The sequence below is a fragment of the Callithrix jacchus genome, chromosome 14 (genome assembly GCF_049354715.1).
Source record: "Callithrix jacchus isolate 240 chromosome 14, calJac240_pri, whole genome shotgun sequence".
Classification (NCBI taxonomy): domain Eukaryota; kingdom Metazoa; phylum Chordata; class Mammalia; order Primates; family Cebidae; genus Callithrix; species Callithrix jacchus.
Window position 1 is genome coordinate 69,521,548 of NC_133515.1, and position 18,926 is coordinate 69,540,473.

The window sequence follows — 18,926 nt, forward strand, 5'->3', positions numbered from 1 at the left end:
TGATTGTCCACTCTTGACATCAGCTTTGCTGGCTAGCTGTGCTCCAGCTGAAGAAGTGCTGGAAACTAGAATTGGGGTTTGGGGAAGGTGAGGGCTCAGGTGCTTGGGCACACTGAAGTTAGAAGTGGTCAAATGTGGGTTCTGCCTCTCCCATCACTCAGCTGGTGAGTGGCCAAGCCAGGCCTCTGGCCCAAGTCCTCTGAAGGCAGAGCTGATGCTCTGTGCTATGCCTTGTAATGCGGCCCTTAGTTGACTTTGGCTTCCTGCTCTCTCTACAGCCGACATGGACACAGAGGATCCAAGTGAAGTGTAAATACAGTTTGATTTTTGTAGCCTGCTGAGCAGTGGTAGATACCTAATCTAGGGGGATCTCTGCTCAGAAATTAGCATGTAAGCACAGAAACCTAATAGCTAACCAGAGACAAGGTCCATGATATGGTGTAATTGTTTCTATTTGTAATCTGAAATGACCTGGCTGGATTGCTGGGGTTTGGGCTGGGGCCAGGTCCCTTTCTTTATTTAATATATGTTTGCTACCAGCTGCTGAGGGAGACTTCCTGTCTGTATTATTAATATGATATAGGCCTTTGGTTTCCAGTATCATCTCTTTGGAATTTCTATCTCAGATCCTGTGCAAATGAACATAATCCCCTGGCAGGAAAGGCATTTTGGAGTCCTGGCATTGGCCTTAGAGACTCTGGGTTTCATATGAGGAATGCCAAGTGCTGTCAGCCTTGGCCTTGGTCAACATCTCTGCCCCTGCCTGCACCCCACCACTAGGGTCTGAGTTTAAATCTGGACCAGGTGAAGAAAGCATTGAGGTGCTCTGGCTAGAAGGGAGGTGGCTGCTGGCTCAGGAGGACTGTCATTCCATTACTCTCCCAAGATGGGGGATACAGAACAACTTTCTGAAGATCTCAGAATAGCTGTTGGATAACCACAAAGGGCTGGTGGGGGGGGGTACAGCCCACCTTCTAAATCTTTGATGAGTAGGACTAATCTTTACTCTTTAAATGAGACTGTGCTATACTTCCCACTTTCCCAGACCGTAACACACAGAACATAATAGTTTGACATTCTAGGGAAAGTAGATGAGGTGCTAACAGCCAGAGGACGTTCCAAGTCTGCAGGGTCTGGCTGCACCAGCTGCTGAGAGGATATGGAGCTCAGTCTGCCTAGAAGCCCCCAGGGCTTGGGAAGGGGCCGCAGACAGCTGTTTGGGAAGCTCTCCCTGGGATACATGGAGTAGCTCAGCCTAAAACTGGTCAGGCTGCCATTCATTTACTTGACACTCACCCACAGATATTATTGAGCACCTCTCCTATGTCAGGCATCACGCTTAGTGTTGGGGATACTGGGATGGGCAAAAGTAGGCACCTCTGACCTCTGACCTCTGACCTCATGGCACTAAAGGGCCAACCCAAGGAGACAGATGTATAAGTAAGTGGTTTTGTCCCTTACTAAGGGGACTTGGGCAAGTCGTTTAACTTCTCTGAGCTTCATTTTCTTTGTCAAATGAAAATGAAAAGCATGTAGCTTATGGGATTGTGAGGATGGAATGAAGTGATATTTATTAAACAGCCTAGCACAATGCCCAGCTGGTAGGAAGTACTTGGTAAGTGGGAAAGCTCTTGATACACAGAAAAAGGCGTGCACAAGGTCATTAGCTTATTATTCTGCATCTCTTACTCTGCATTGCCTGATGATATTTTATAGTGGTTTCCCCAAAAGAGGTCTTCAAACAGTTGCATCGAATTATTTGAATGAGGAGAGAGGAAGTAGGGATGAAAGAGGAGGGAGGAGGCTACTGCTAAATGTATTGATTATCCTGTTATATTCCTAAAGTGTTCTAGGAAAAGTAGACAAGACTGCTTGCCACCACTAGTCCAGGTCTCTGTGCCAGGTAGGCTTAGGGAATCTGTATTTTTCCCTAAGTTTTCCAGGTGATTCTGATACAGAGACAGGTTTGAGAAATGCTGGATGGTTGCCAATTTGGAGACCATGGTCCACACTCTACAGCCATGAATCACGAGGATAGGCCTCTGCCAGCCGTGTTGGTGGAACTGATGCCAGCACCCACCATAGCAAACTGGACAAGGATTGGACATCTAGCTTAAACACTGGCCATCAGAATTTCTTAGCCTAAAATCTGGAATAAGGAACAAGAGATTACATTTCTTCTTCTCCTTTTCCTCCTCCTCCTTCTCATCCTCCTTCCTCTTCCTCCTCCTCTTTTCTCTCTTTTTTTTTTTTAAAAAGTATCCTCATTCATAAAAAAGGACTGGTATCACTTTTTGCACTTTTTGTAGAGACCTCATCTCTAAAAAAATTTAAAAATTAGTCTTGTGTGATGTTGCCCTGGTTGGTCTCAAACTCCTGGACTGCAGTGACCCTCCCACCTTAACCTCTGCATCCATTAACCAGCAGAGTGCTGGTATTAGAGGCGTGAACCACTGCATCCAGTCAAGATTCCATTTTTGACTTTTGAACAAAGGAAAACTGTAAATTTAGGACCAGTGTGTAGGCTTCTTTCTACTATGTGGACTGAGTTAACAGAGGGACAAGAAAGAAGTCACTGGAGGAGGAAGAAAAAGAGTCTCCTGGGTTCCCCCATGACCTTCCATTTCAGATTCCAGAGACTTCTTTAGGTCAGCTGTTCTGGCCCCTGGGTTCTGTGAGAACTGCACTTGTATGTTTAAGTTGGCTTGAGTTGGTTTCTGTTTCTCGCAATCAAAACAATTCTCCTTAATAAAGAAGGGGACCCTATTTATTTTACCATGAAGAAGTGAGACGGTTTGGAAAGAAAAGTGATTGAACCAGGGTTCAGAATTTATTTACTTAAGTTCAGGGTCTTACATCTCATATCATCTCACTTAAACTAACTTAGCATGGAGTCATCTCGACCTTGAACTTGAACCTTTTATGACCTGCTTCTTACACCTAAGAAATTGTGTGTTCTCTCAACCTCACTCAGTCCTGCAACCTAGAACAATAATGATGATGACTCCTTACCTCTATTGAATGCCTTATGGTTTACAAAGCCCAGGTTACATTCATAGGATGCCATTAACATGACTGTTCATTCTGTGCATCTGCTATGCTCTGAACATTGTGTGTGTGCTATTTAAAACTGTCATTTAAAGGAGAAGCCTCCTGCTTTTCAGGCAAGTTTCCCCGTGTGGATGATGCCATCAAAGAAAGTGGGGTCACCTTAAGAAAGAGGGTAGATTCAGTCAGGAGCGGAGGAATAAGCTATGGGTGAAAGGGGTGGGAGATAGGGGCACAAGCCCCAGAAATCTTCAAGAACAGAAGTGACATGATCAAGACATATGTTTGACATCAGGGGCCAAAGCCCTGTCCTCTTGGGTTCTCACCCAGCCCTGGCCTTTTACGTTTCTAAATGATGAAGTCATTGTGTGTGAACCTGCCCCAGTGCACTGATTCTGAGTGACCAGTTTATACCACAGTAGCCCAATATGTGTTCCTAGTCTCACTAAGCCCATTTCCTCATCATAAAACAGGACTGATAACAATTCCAGTGTATTATTCAGAGTTCTCCAGAGAAACAGACCAACAAGGCAGGTAGGGGTGCGTGCGTGTGTGCGTGTGTGCGTGCGTGCGTGTGTGTGTGTGTGTGTGTGTGTGTGAGATATAGTAGACAGGGAGCAAGAGAGAAAAGACAGAGAAAAAGATTTAAATAATTGGTTCACATGATTGTAAAGGTTCAAGTCCAAAATCTGCAGGGTAGGCCATGAGGCTGAAGACTCAGGGAATGTCATGGACTGAGTCCAAAGGCAGGTTGCCAGCAGCATTTCTTTTTGCTCTAAGAGGCAACTCTGTGCCATTAAGGCCTTCAGCTGTTTAGATGAAGCCCACCCACATTATAGAATGTAATCTGCTTTCCTCAAAGCCCACTTAACTTGATTTAACAGAAACATGCAGAATAATGTCTGACCAAATATCTGGGCACTATAGCACAGCCAGGTTGACATATGAAGTTAACCATCACAGCTTGCCTCATAGGACAGGCTTGAAGATTTAACTAGTCAGAAAATACGAAAGGTGTTTCGTAAACTGTAAACCACTTTATACTGCTAAGGGTGGTGGGAAAAGAGGAGATTGACAGATTCCTCTCCCACTCCCAAGGGAGAGTGTCCTGGTCCTCAGAGGGTTAAGGAACCCCTGACCCCACTGCCCTTCCACCTGCTGTCTGAGCTGTCCTGTCTCACACAGCCCTTCAGGTGAGGGGCACTAGAGAGGGCCTAGAGTTGCCTGACACCGGATACTTCCTTCCTGCCTGGATTAGAGGCATATTGTCAATATCATGTCTGTGTTTACCAAATTAACAAATGGACTTCAAGTTAAACACTGGGCGATTGTGAGACGGATTTTTAAAAAATGTTCCCTGGGCTCAGGGGATCACTCACAGGTGATGGGATGTTTGCCTTTTTTTGGACTCCTGGCCTTTAACATCATGTCACTTTAAATTGCTTTTCATGGAAAGCTGCCTCCCTGCCATTCTTCAGCTTCAGCAGAGAGCCTCCGGGCAGGCATTTCTGTGCACAGCTGGATCCCTGCCTTACTATGGGCGAACTTCTTTCTTCTGAGCCCAACAGAGGCAAATATCCTCTGATCAGTGGCTCCAGAATGGAAAATAAAGTGAGCACCTTGCTCATAGGCACTCTCCACTGGGAATTTCTACCAATGGGCAGAGTGGGGCGTCCAGCCAGTTTTTTGCAGCCTGCTAATGAACGGGTGGCACAGAAAGCAAAGGTTTCCCTGGGAGGCTGGCAGGACACCAGCATCTGGCCTTCATGTCTCCTTTGCATCTAGATATTATCGTGTCCACATCAAAATATTCAGCAATTTGACTGCATCTTTGCGTTTGCTTCTAGAGAGCTGGCAGTGGAGAGGATGCCTCCCTGGGTAAAGATAGCTCTGCTCCTGGGATACACTGACTTAAACATCTTTCAGTGATGGGATATACCTTGACCCCAACGAGACAGGCAGCTTGAGAAGCAGGCCTTCATTTAGACAAAGTGATGAATATCTTTTGTAGATTTTCATTTTGAGCTTCATTTTGTAGCCTATTGATTTTTAATGCTATTTATTTTGGAAAGCCATTAAAAGGAAAGAAAGGAGTGGATTTCAACACCTTCGCCATGTGCTGTTCTGCAGTGTTTCTGTAAGGCAGCAAGCAGCCATTTGGAAAGTGAAAGACTTAGGTCAATTATTTTTCTTTCCTTGGCTTACTGGACAGCAAAGAGCTGGTTTAACTGAATTGACCAGTTGTTTGATGAACCAATCAATCAGCAAATATTTGTTTTGTGAGGCCTGCGGGCAAGGCACTCACTGTTTGATTAAATCATGTGATGAAACAGAACAAATAGACCTGTCTTTTAGGCCCCTTGTAGACTGTCTAGCTGTGTGCAGCTAATTACCCTACCACCTCTAATTACAGATACACGCTCAAACTCAGCACTTTTTCTTCAACCAAAAGTTAATCCTGAAAATCTGGTAATGCAATTACTGTGCTTGTTTCAACAAGTGAGAGAGAGGGAGGGAGGGGATGAGGAGGGAGAGAGAGAAGGAAGGAAAGGGAAGAAAAAGAGAGAGAGGGAAAATATGAAATGCTCCATTTATGCAGCCCCACAATGAGGGAGGGTTACAAAAAGACTTTTATACCTAAGGAATAATGGACGTTTGTAATTGAACTTGGTTTGGTGTCTAAGATTTGACTTTGAAAAGGAGCCGGAATCAACTTTCCTAAGTGGTCTTTAATGCGTTCCCAAGGGTTTAGCTTTTTCATTAGCTGAGTTTTTAATTGATGTCACAACTCAAAGTCAGGATCATATTTTAAGAAGGAGAAAAGAAAGAAAACACTCAGGAAACACACAAAACAAGCAAAAAGCCCTAAACCACAACAGTGAAAAGAAGTCTTTCTTTTAAACATCGTCTTAGTATAAGGTAAACTGATCTGTCAGATATGCTTGTCATATCCACATATTTTATAATCCAATATGTTCAGGCAAGAATTTTGGCACAACCTGCCAACAGCAATTCTGAACTTTTCCTGACATTTTAAAGAGCACGTAATATGTTGCAGGGAGGTGGGTTTTGGGGCGGCCTTAACCCTTTCATTCAGTGTCCAAGAGTCCTTTGGAAATAATGCATTGCCTAAGAGCAGGGGCCAGGGGAGGACCTGCCACAGGCACGGATGATGACAAGGCTTGAGCTCTGACAGTGGCCATTGCCACAGCCCCCACCTGTGGCCGCTCCCCAGCCCGTGCATCAGGATGACCTTGAAACCAAACCCTCTGTTACAAATGAGCTCACTTGGAATATCATCCCATTCAGACCCGTTCATGGAATCACAGAGTTGCACGGGACTGTTTGATGATCTATTCTAGGTGTGCTCAGCCTTGGCTGTGTGTTGGAATCACCTGCGGTACTTTAAAGGAGAACAAAAACTGATGTCCAGTCCGACCCAGCACTGTTCAAACAGAATCCCTGGAATAGGCCGCGGGTAGTGAGACTTCTTCTAAGTTCCCAGGTGATTCTAATGTGATGTTTGGGTTGAGGACCACAGTACAACCTTTAATTTTACAAAGGAGGAAACTGAGGCCCCAAGATGGAGGTTTAAGCCACAGAATTTAGGCAGGGAGCAGAAAACCATGCAGGGAATCCAGGGGAAGAGAGCAAAGGGGAGGGGTTGTGACCCAAGTTCACACGGCCTCCATAAAGAGACATGTGCACCAGTGTCTGCACCAGGACTCACTTCCAGGCACAAGTCAACTTGGTTGCTTCATGGTCATTGAACACCTGCAGAGTGCCCAGTCTTGTCCGGGACACAACGGGGATTACAAGAAGAACCTGAAGCCCACTCCCTGCCCTCAGGAGTGTACAGCCTCGATGGAGTGGCAGAACTGATGGATGAGGCAGTCAAAAGAACAACATAGGGCACTGGCCAGTCAGGGGCTGAGTTTCATAACATCAAATGCCAAATCCAGACCACAGTGTCCTGGTAGAGATGCCAACAACATGGGAAGCATTATTGGAGTCAGGAAGTAGAAAGCAGAGCTCAGAATGCAGAGATGTGGCCAGCAAAGGAGAGGAGCAGGCGTGTCAAGGAAAAAAGCTCGAGTGACAACTGGAGGTTGGAATGAGGGTTGCCTGTGTCACGTGCTTTGGTGGCCTTTGAAGGAGACAGCCTAGGTATTGGGGGAAGCATGTTAGATATGAGGAGGGATTTGGGGTAGACAGGCTGTTGCTGCCAACAGGGGAATTTTCAGCAGATAGGCTTAAGGGTGACTGCCTGCCCCACATTGGGGGATGTCACTGAAGGTTAAAATGAAAAGGCAGAAGGGACCCAACAAGAAGATGCCTTTGGTGAGAACACTGTTCTTACGGGTTGGTGCCCAAGTCATACCAATTGTTAAACATTTTAAAGATCTTCCCAGCATTCCATCCTTGGCCAAGTGGTGCCACGTACTTTGGGGAGTACATCTTGAGTTCTGCACTTTGGTGAGTCGTGTGCTGCTGCAGGGAAGAGGTGGCTGAAGCTCGGGGACTTCCGGTAGAAGTGGCTGGAGTCGTGGGCATTCAGAGACAGGTGGGGAAGAAAGGCTTCAAGTCAATGATATTTTTTAAAAGGCCCCATTTTTTCAGCCGGTGGCTCCATTCCCCTCCTGCCGCCAGCCATGGCAGCTGATGGACCATGGGATCTGTGGGGGTCTCTCCTCCTACGCACATGTCTCTTTACGGAGGCTGCATGATCTTGTGTCACACCCCCTTCCCTTTGTTCTCTTCCCCTGGATTCCCTGCGTGGTTATCTGCTCCCTGCTTTGATTCTGTGGCTCAAACCTGCCTTGATTGTGCTTTGTATAAAAACAGGTCCAGAGGACCAGGTCTTAGGGCCAGCATCCTAGACCAAGAGATAGCTTTTGGAAGGGGAAGGCAGGTGTGGTTCAGGTATCAGATGTCCTTGTCCTTTGGAGCCACTTTGCCAAGAGCCCCTAACATGCCCACGGGAACACAGGCATTCCTCTTGGGTCCACTCCTTAGCTGTGCTGCCTCTTTTCAAATCACATGTTTGTCCCTTAATGTCATCTTCTCTATTCACTTTCCAGGTGATTGTGGCTACTACATATCCTACCATACATAGCACTCTGGAAGCTTTGGAAAGCCCCTGGGATTCATGTCCTCTGAGCCCGCTCTAGTGGTTTTTCTCTAGGAATCCTTCCTGGATTCAATTTTGCTCAACTTGACACTAATCATAAACCCAGCTCAGAATTCTTATCTACCAAAAACTGGAGGAGAATGAACTAATGATGACTTGACTGTCTGATTTGTCTTTATAAGAAAGGACTTCTGTTTGATCACATTCCATCAGTTTTTGCCCAGGGAGTACATGGCTTGGAGACTTCTAAAGTCATTCGATCCAGCCCCTTCATTTTATAGTCAGTGTAGATAAATGGCTAACAGAGAAGGATCTGATGTCATATTTTTACTGGGTTTAAATCTTGGTGCCAGTGCTTTGTAGCTGCGTGACCTTGGGCTGGTCACTTATACTCTGCACAGTGATGATAAAAATCCTTGTTTCATTGGGCAGAAGCCATGTTTAAAGATGATGCATATAAAGTGCTCAGGATGGACCTGGTATATAAATGATATCTTTTTATTATTGCTATAAATGAAGAACTAGAAACACCAACCCTGTACTGTAGACTTGCTGGAAACTGGATACTGGGAACTATTTTGTAACTTGTCATGTTAGTAAAGTGATTCCTAAACTTTTCACCAAAGCATTCCTAATATCAGAGAAGAGCAGAAACATAAACCCAAGGAATCTGGACCTTGGGCATTTGTGTTATCTTTAAAAACACCTTGGGTATTTGTGTTATCTTAAAAAATGCATGATGTTTTTGCATTCTATTTTTTAATATAGCTGTGTTTGTTCTAATATAAAATAATAGTTTCCCTTCAATCCCTTTATAAAATCAACTCTCCTGGACATAAACAATGCCTATCCACTGGATGGTGTGCATGTCTGTGATCAACTCTAATTTGAGGGACATGAGTTAATATATGGAGTATCTTAACTAGCCAGGCTGAGGACTGTTTCCATGAAGGACAGGGCTTCAGATCTCTTACAGGAAGTATGAGGAGAAGGTTACACGGAAGCAGCACCTCCTTCTGGGAACGAGCCACGTCTAGCAATACAAGATGATAATAACTTCATCCTTGAATACTGGCAGCTTTTTGTTTTCAGCACTCAGAGGCCCCTCTCTCTGACTCTCTGGGCTCCAGACTGGGGGCTCTGGTCCCACCATGCCTCAAGGAGGCCACGTATCTGAAAGATGTAGCGTGAGTTGGTGCCTCGAGGCTGGCTGTGTGCTGAAACAGAGTCGAGACAGACTGTCAGCGTGGAAACCATGCGGTGACAGCTTCCTTCACCCTCCAGACCTGTCAGTTCTCAGGGGAACTGACAGGCCTCAACTAATAAGGTAAGCAAAGGCTTTAGAGCATGGAGGAGGAATGCGGGAATTTTTTTTTAATGTCTCCCTATTCATAACATGTCACGGAGCTAACGCCTAGCCTGGTAGAAGTAGCAGCTCCTGGCTTTTAAGATCTCCTAAGGAAGGTGAGGAGAGAGTCCTGGAGCCCCAGGGTCTGAGCTCAGAGTCAGAGCCAGTCTCTGGTCATGGGCCAGGCATCTGGCCACTTCCTTGGGAAGTCCAATTGCTCACAAGGTTCCATCTTAGAGAGTGAAATCGAGACGCTCTAGGCTGATGGTTGAGGCTGGGTCATGGCCACCATCCAGCTGTATCTCTGGATAACACTCCAGTGCTGCTCATACCTGCTCTCCTTTCCCACCCAGGAATTTCCACCTTGGTTCTCTCTGTTGATGTAGGTAGCTTCCAGGAAAAGCCACCTCTGCTGTCTTCTCAGAGGTCTTGCCAGACTGGATGCTTCCATCGGCTCCAGAAAAGTTGCCAACTTTTCTGGATCAAATCTTGAGTGTTTCTGCCCCTACTTGGGTATTTTCGCCTCCTGCGCCTCTATATTATCCACCTTCCTACAATCCTCCTTTGCAGGGCAAGGATGGCAGTAATGGAAATTTTGTGCCATTACTTACAAAGACAAATGGCCTGTGAGCCTTTTAGGATTAATTTAAAAGCCATTTGTCTAGTGGTAATAACTGGAAATGGAGTTCCGCTGTAGGCCGGTATGGCTTCCTCCAGGAGCAGGGGATCTGCTAACGGTGTACGGCTGCCCCAAGGACCAGTTGGCAGAGGCTGTTTCAGACTTACCCACTTTTTCCACTGGAAGGAACTGAAATGGGGAAAATGACATTTTGAGGGGACTGTGAGCTCACAGAGGGCTTTGGAGAGAGGCAGACACTTTTCTTTGGAGCCCAGTGTGGAAAGTTCCAAGTTGTTTGTCTTATACATCCAGTGGACTAAAAATAGAACTAGGTTCAGAGGGGTGGGATTATGACCATCAGTGTCACCAGTTCGAACCCTTGACATCTGGACGTATTGGGCTTTATCTTTGTCCTCTCTTTTTTAAGAGCTTGCAGGAAAATTTGAGTTTTGGCTTTGATGCACCTCAGAAGTAAAATTTCTCAGAACACTGATGCTTTTTCCTTTAGACAAAAAAGCTTTTACTTGATTCATTCCGGAGAGACAGTTTTAAAAAATATAATACTTGTGCCTCTTTAAGGGAATTGTTGCAGAGACAAATGTCCACAGATTACACAGGACTGTTATTTTAAATGTCTTTCTCTGCCCTTCTTTTGTTCATTATATGCTGTTTTACAATTACATCATTTTATGTATCTTGGTATTTCATATATATTTACTCCTTATTTGGATGGGAAAAAACTGATGGAAACATCCCAAATGGTAAAATAAATGGTAGCGTGTTTACTCCAAGGGCTACTTTGTGGCCTTTGGAAATGAGGTGGGAGACTGTTGACATAATAAGTGGAATAGTGGAAAGAAGTTTGTGCAGTATCACTAAGTGATACAGGCAGCCTGCTAAATAGTGTTTACATCAGGATGGCTTGGGAAATCTTGATGAGCTCTGACTCTAGACCGTTCAAATCTATGAATGAAGATGCCAAAGTGCTTAGCCTTAGTTAAAAATTCTGTGCACTCAGTTAAAGGATTCCACACAAAGGACGTAACATTCACTGATTACCTACCACGCGCCAGGCACTGTTTCAGGAGCTTTCATACATGATCTCTGTTAATCCCGATAATCATGCTCTAAGGTTATCTTTGTTCAAGATGAGGAAGCAAAAGCTAAGAGACGTTGCATCACTTGTTCAGGTACGTACAGCTGACAGAGAGTGGTGCTAGGATTTGAGTCTAACATAACTGACTGCAAAGCCCATGTTCCTTCTCTTACCGCTGATCTGCTGCCTCAGTAATGCTGCATGATGCATGACAAGCAACCAAACCTCAAGTGTATGCAACAATCAGTGTTTACTGCTCACGCCTCTGGGGTCAGCAGGGAGTTGGCTAGGCACTTCTGCTTGGCTGGACTCACTTATATGTCTAGTGGTTGGCTGGCCACAGCTCATCTGGGCTGGCCTTGTCTGCGGTGATGAGGGTGGCTCGGTCCTGCTCCACATGTCTCTCACCCTCCAGCAGGATAACCGGGCATGTTCTCACAGCAATAATAGCACAGGTGGAGGAGAGCAGGAGGAATCACACAGGCCCTTTGAGACCCTTACTGGGAACTGGCACACTGTCATTTCTGTTGGCCAAACCAAGACACATGACCAAACTCCGTGTCAAAGGGGTGGGAAAAGGAACTGCAAAATGATGCAGTAAAGGGCATGGACACAGGAAAGAGTGAAGGACTGGGGCCGTTAAAGCAATCAGCCACATACAACAAGCTGCCATCTTCACATAGGTGTTCTGAGAACTTCATCTGGGCATTCGCCTAACCTTTTAAAGATCTTGGTAAAATGGTCAGGTGCTGTGGCTCACATCTGTAATTCCAGCACTTTGGGAGGCCTGGAATTACTGAAGTGGATCACTTGAGGCCAGGAGTTCGAGAACAGGCTGGCCAACATGGTGAAACCCTGTCTCTACTAAAAATACAAAAATTAGCCAGGTGTGGTGGCACATGCCTTTGAGCCACAAGAATCACTTGAACCCAGGAGGTGGAGGTTGCAGTGAACTGAGATCATTCCACTGCACCCCAGCCTGGGTGACAGAGTGAGACTCTGTTTCAAATAAAAATAAAAATAAAATCTTGGTAAAGTTATGTGTGGGTGGGATGGGAACAACGAAGTTAGGAGAATAGGGAGGCTGGGTGGGAGCAGATATGGATTTAAGCAAAATAACTTCATTCTACAGTATTTTATTGGCTGTGCTAAAAGGGGAAAATGGATAAATTTGTTGGATGCTGAATAAATCGAAGTTAAGGTTTATCTACTGCAATACCTCTAGTACCTTTAACATTACCATATGCATTATGACTATATGGGAGGTATACTGCATGTTTCCCAGACTAAGCATGAGATTCTTTTTATGCAGCCTACCTCTTAACCTCCTAGAGAGTGTTCTGGGAAACCCGGTTTGGGAAGCACTAGACCACATGATTTTTAAGGTACTAGTTTGTGGCATAGGACACACTCTGGGACTATTCAGGGAAGAAGAGGGGTTTTATTGTTGTGGTGTTATTGTTGTTTTCTACCCCATGCTAAACGGACCCAAATTCATGACCCAGAAAGAAAACAGACAGCAGAACTGTTTCCGTAGCACTTTCTTGGCCAGATTGCAGTGTATTACTGCTGCCAGTCCTTCTTGCTGCTGGGCTCTGGCTCTTAGATGTGGCATCTGTGCAGGAAGCTAAAGGGCGTCCAAAGCGTACAGTGCACAAGCTTTATGAAAGTTACAGTTGTCCTGACGAGGCATGATGGCTTACATCTGTAATCCCAGCACTTTGGGAGGCCGGGGCTGGTGGATAACTTGAGGTCAGGGGTTCAAGAATAGCCCGGCCAACATGGTGAAACCCCATCTCCACTAAAAGGTGTGGTGGCGGGTGCCTATAATCCCGGCTAGCTGGGAGGCAGAGGCAGGAGAATCACTTGACCCTGGGAGGTGGAGGTTGCAGTGAGCTGAGATCATACCACTGCATTCCAGCCTGGGTGACAGAGCAAGATTCTGTCTCAAAAAGAAAAAGAAAAAAAAGGAAGTTACAGCTGTCCCTCAGTGGCTATGGGGGTTTGCTTCCAGGACCCCCTTCAGACACCAAAATCCACAGATGCTGAAGTTCCTGATAAAACATGGGGTAACATTTGCATGTATCTAACACACATCTTTCTGTATACTTTAAATCATCTCTAGACTACTTACAATACCTAATGCAATGTGAATGCCATGTGACTAGTTGTTATACTGTGTTGTTTAGGGAATAATTGTAAGAGAAAAAACGTGTACATGTTTAGTACAGACACAACCATCCTTTTTGTCTTTTAAATATTTTCCATCTGAGGTCAGTTGAATCCACGGATACAGAGGGCCGGTTGTATTTATTCCTAGCTATTCTTGTCACTGCCCAATGGGTATTAATATAGTTCTATGTGTTTGAGATTTCTGCAAGCCTTTCCTTCACGCAACTGCCATCATAGGAATACAATTGCAGGAGGAAAAGTAGCTCAATTAGAAGAACAATTGTCACACACTTGAGGAACATACACTTGAATGTATCCACCATGCCAATGATAAGCTGTGATTTTTTCTATTTGGGAAGTGGAACCACAGGATTTATATTTGTCAATTTTTGTTAACCTCATTCAAAGCCCTTTGTGTATATGAAAATATCAATGCAATATGAAAAAGAAAGAAATCTGTAACTCAGACTTTTCACAGAAGTGTGGTGTGACTTACCGCAGAGGGGTTTTGTTGGTTGCACAGATTCACTATTTCTCGGCCAAATAATGACCAAGCATTGCTGTCCCATGCCCTGCCTCATGCACCTTCTGATTGATTCAGCCTGTGCATTCATCTGTGACCTGTCAACCAAAAAGTGACTGAGACAGATCTCAATGGATTTAGAGGTTTATTTTGCCAAGGTTGGGGACATGCCTTAGAAAAAGAAACCCAAGTCACAGTAGGATCTGCATCCTATGCTTTTTCCAAAGAGGGTATTGTGAACCTCAGTATATAAGGGGGACAGAGCAAGTGAAAGGGGAAGAAAAAAGGAGGAGAGTGAGTAGCCATTAGGCAAGCAGTCACATTTCTGTGAGGTGCTGATGAGCACTCAGTGAATCTTTATTTTACACATGAAAAGAAGGGAATGGGGGAAAGTCAATTATGCATTCCTCTCTGGCTAAGTGAATCTACATTTTACATGAGCTAAAGTAAGCATGTGAGATTACAGCTATCTGGGAGCACAAGGAAAACAATTTTTGCCTGACCCAGTTCCCAGGTTTAACTCTTCCCTTTGGCATAATGAGTTTAAGGTCCTGAGATTTTATTTTCTTTTTCCCAGACCCCTGTCTGGTCAGGACTGAGAGGCAATGATATTACTTCCACTCCCCTTCACCTGGGAAGTGGGAGACTGGATCCTTGGACCTTTTTCTGCCCAATCCCTTTCCTTTGGATCTGCATCCCTTGGTCTCTGACTTGGACCCTGCTGTTCACATATACCAGCCAAACAACCTGCTGGGAGTCCAGCAGACAGCGGAGTTGGGGCCTACAAGTAACATCAGACAACTGACTCTTACCTTCCTTTGGATGCTCAACAACTGTGGCCATAGCTGTTTTAGCAGGGCTGGTACCATTCTTCCTGAGATCGTGTCTTCTGTGGTTACAGTCCTGGGATTCACAGCCCCTGCACCTGCATGTGTGATAGTGTGTGAACTGGAGCTCTTTGGAACTTTGAGTTCATTTACATAGCACATTTCTCCAGTGCATATGAGTTATTCATGAGTGTGTGTTATTTATGATTTGAAATTTAATTTGAACATGCCAATTTTTTCTTACTCCTCAGTTTTCCCTTTCTCTCCCTCTCTAGCTCATGCAACACTTCAAAGAAATTTGGGTTTCTTTTCTGAACGCTGTGGGCTCCTAACTTTTTACTTAAAAGGGGAGGGGAGCACTCAAAAGCCCAGGTATAGAGGAGCACCTTGTCCAAGATGACTTAATGAGTTGGTGGAGGATCCATGGGTAAGCTCAGGATTCCCAGCCCCAGAGGCCTTCCCTCTCCTCTTCTTCATTCACTTCTCTGCTAGGAAAGCTAATTGATGAGGGGCACAGGGCACCTCTAACTTGCTCTATGCTCGGGCTTTCCACCTGGAAAAGGCTCCATATGGATGAATGTCCAGTGATTACTTCCCTCTGCCAATTAGAATTCTCAAAAGCAGAGAGAGATTCTGTATTGCTCATTAGAAGGTATGAATGGAAAAACTACCAAGGACAGACCTCTAATTAATTCTCATCAGGGTGTCCCCCGAGGGAATTCAGTTCTCTCCTTCCTCTGCTCCATCCTGTTCCCCACGTGTCATGACCTGAGCAAAAGACAAGTTCAGTTCCCACAGGTGCACCGGCCTACTCTCCTAAATGAAAGAGAAGAGAAGTGTTGAGAACTGATCTCCCCACTCCTGCTCCCGAAAACAGGAAGCAGCCTGGATAGATTGACTTGATACAGAGCTATCAGACTGCTGCTGGCTCACACGGGGACCTTTATCACTGCCAGTCATCAGCGCTCTGGCGAGCTCATGAATAATGCATTTCCCAGTGATTTCCTTCCTTATTTGCCAGCCTGAGGCAATATTGATTGAAAAACAAGTCTACATAGCTGAGCTGTGTTGGGGCAACATTTATTGAAAATGATTTGGATACAGAACACACATGTTTATCTCTATATAGGTATGTTGTTGTCTGTTGTCTGTGGGTAATGACATTTGTGTAAGGGGCCACAGCAATTATTCAGCAATGTTTTCAAATCGAAGGTGGATTTAGGTTGGAGCCCCGAGTTAGGTAGAAACAGCTGTGTGGTGTGGTAGATCAGAAAGATGAGGCAAAGTGGGAGGTGGACTGGGAGGAGGCGGAGGTGAGCGAAGGGGGAGATGGTGGACTGGGAGGAGGCAGAGGTGGACTGGGAGGGGGAGATGGTGGACTGGGAGGAGGCAGAGGTGGACTGGGAGGGGGAGATGGTGGACTGGGAGGAGGCAGAGGTGGACCGGGAGGGGGAGATGGTGGACTGGGAGGAGGCGGAGGTGAGCTGGGAGGAGGTGGAGGTGAGCTGGGAGGGGCGGAGGTGAGCTGCGAGGGGGAGATGGTGGACTGGGAGGAGGCGGAGGTGAGCTGGAAGAGGGAGATGGTGGACCGGGACCGGGAGCGGGAGATAGTGGACCGGGAGGAGGCGGAGGCGGACCGGGAGGAGGCGGACTGGGAGTGGGTAACCTGGGAGGAGATAGACTGGGAGGAGGAGGAGGTGGACTGGGAAGAGATGGCCTGGGATGAGGTGGAAGCGAATTGGAAGCTTGTGGGTGACAGGAAAGATACGGTAGAGCCGTTGAGGACTCAGAAAGGGCGCTGGGATTAGAACCTTAGCATTAGTGGTCTCTCAGGGTATCTTCGTCCTGTCACAGTCCTAGTTTCCTGTTCTTTGGATGATTGTGTGACTGCCTTGCAAAGTAGACTCATAGAGGCAAGAGCCATGTCTGCTTTTTTTCCTTTTTTTTTTTAAGACAAAATCTCACTCTGTTGACCAGGCTAGAGGGCAGTTGTGTGACCATGGCTCATTGTAACCTCAAACTCCTGGGTACTGAAAGCAGCTCCACTCAGTGTGGAAGAAGGAGATGTGCAGGTCATGAAATGGAGAGGGCGTATGTGAAGTCTTCTTTTTTCACAACTTGAGATTGAAGAAAAGGTGGGAAAGGTAACCCTATTGCTAACTAAGACAACTGAGAAGACTTTTTGGGAGACCTGTTAACTTCTTGAGCAGTTTCTGTAACACACCATGAAAGTACCTTCCAAACAGCAGGAAGACATATGGATGGAAGAGCTTTAGGTCCTGATTCTTAACAGCAGGATGCTGCAGTCAGTGATAGGACAGACCTGAGTGTCGCTGGCCAGCCGCAGGGGGCTCTCACCTCTCCGAACCTCCAGCGCTTCTTGGGCTCTCTCTAGAACTTCAGTAATAGTGGCTTCTCCACCTCCATCACTGACAGACCCCAGAAAATGCAGGCTTGAGGCTCGAATGACTGGGAGAGAAGAGTGTAAGGGAACACAGCGGAAGGAGCCTTCTCCCACTCCCCCCCACTTCCTGTGACACCCTTCCAGTACCAGTCTGGCACTTGCTGAACTCTCTCAAGAGCTTTCAGAGGGAAAGCCCAGGGTGGTGAGGGGAGGGCTGTGTGAAGCCAGTGCATGCTTCGGAAGGAGAATTTAGTTCCTTGAAGAGGGTTCTCTTCTTGGAATCCCTGAAAGCTTGTGTGACAATATAATTAAGTGGGAGGCCACGGCAGCCTGTCAAATTCTAAGTGTGCTTCTGGCTTGCCCGAGGTGGTGGGTCGGGGAGTGGGGACGGGAGCATCAGGCCTGCCATCAGCAGCACAGAAATCCCAGGTATGTGTTTCTCTCTGTCAGTTCCTGAGAATCATAAATGAAGTAAACAGAGGCTCTGAGCCAGGAGCCTTCAGCAGGTGAGGATGCCGGCTACCCACCAGCACAGCCACTGCAGCTTCAGCCCAACAGAGCAGCCCACCTTGGCCTCTGCTCCACAAAAGCTCAGCCTCCTGGTCACTAAGAGTGGTTAGCACTTATGTTTCACTGTCGCAGCCCCTTTGCAGGAGTGTTGCCCACAGGTCATCATCACATTTGCCCCTCGAATATGGTGCAACCAGGCGGAGGGAGATGGACTCAGCGATGTTCACCTTCTGTCTCTCCCCTGTTTTTGGTGCTCCTTCCCACCAGTCTGTCAACACTGTCCCATCCCCACCCCAGCTCCCTTCAGTGTTCTTGGGGTGCTCAGTCCACTGTTCATAGGCCTTTACCTGTGCTGTTCTCTACCAGGGGTGCCTTCCCTCTCCTTGTTTACCCTTCAGGAGGCAGCTTGAGGAGCCTGGAGTCATCCTGCAGAAGTTCACCCCTTACTCTGCCAGGGCAGGGCAGCCTTCTTGACCCCATCATGGGCTCTCAGGGTATCTTCGTCCTGTCACAGTCCTAGTTTCCTGTTCTTTGGATAATTGTGTGACTGCCTTGCAAAGTAGACTCATAGAGTCAAGAGCCATGTCTGCTTTTTTTTTCTTTTTTTTTTAAGACAAAAATCTCACTCTGTTGACCAGGCTAGAGGGCAGTTGTGTGACCATGACTCATTGTAACCTCAAACTCCTGGGCTCAAGCAATCCTCTTGCCTTGACCACCCAAGTAGTTGGGACTACAGGTGCACACGACAGCACTGGGCACTTGTATCTGCTTTAGTTTACCCTGTTTTCCTAGCGCATTTAGTGCTGGTGCAAAGTAGATGCTCAGTTTTTGTTTAATGAATGGACTGTCAGGGCTCCTTCTAGTCCTCTTTAGAAAGGGATTTGATGAACTCATTCACTCTGAGACATTAGGGAGCCAAATGTATTTTCCCACTTGGCACATTTGCTCAAGGAAGAGAAACCCAGGTAAGAGAATGGCTAACACAAAGAAACACATCTCCAGTGGTGCCATTCCAGGTATCAGGTGCAGGCAGTATTTTGGGTCAGGGAGCATTACTAGTGCTTGAAATCTCCATTTGGAGAAATCTCCATTTGCCCTACATATAAAGGTTGCCCTTGGTTCCTACTTCTGGTGACCCTGGGGACTGAACAGGAGTGAAGCTTATCTACTTCCATTTTTTTGGTACCCAGGCGGTCTTGGGGACTTCAGTGCTCTGTGTTTTGGATTTTCAGTTTCTCCCATTTGCTG

General features: G+C 46.2%; 1 long non-coding RNA gene across 1 annotated transcript; it reads right to left on the bottom strand.

Annotated features, from left to right (window-relative positions):
* Positions 1 to 14,622: 14,622 nt before the first annotated feature.
* Positions 14,623 to 17,519, bottom strand: LOC118147341 (uncharacterized). The gene is made up of 4 exons (XR_013526111.1): positions 17,316 to 17,519; positions 17,123 to 17,233; positions 15,447 to 15,532; positions 14,623 to 14,862 (listed from the first exon to the last, which is right to left on the bottom strand). It is a non-coding gene; the product is annotated as an uncharacterized LOC118147341 (long non-coding RNA).
* Between the last annotated feature and the right edge of the window lie 1,407 nt (positions 17,520 to 18,926).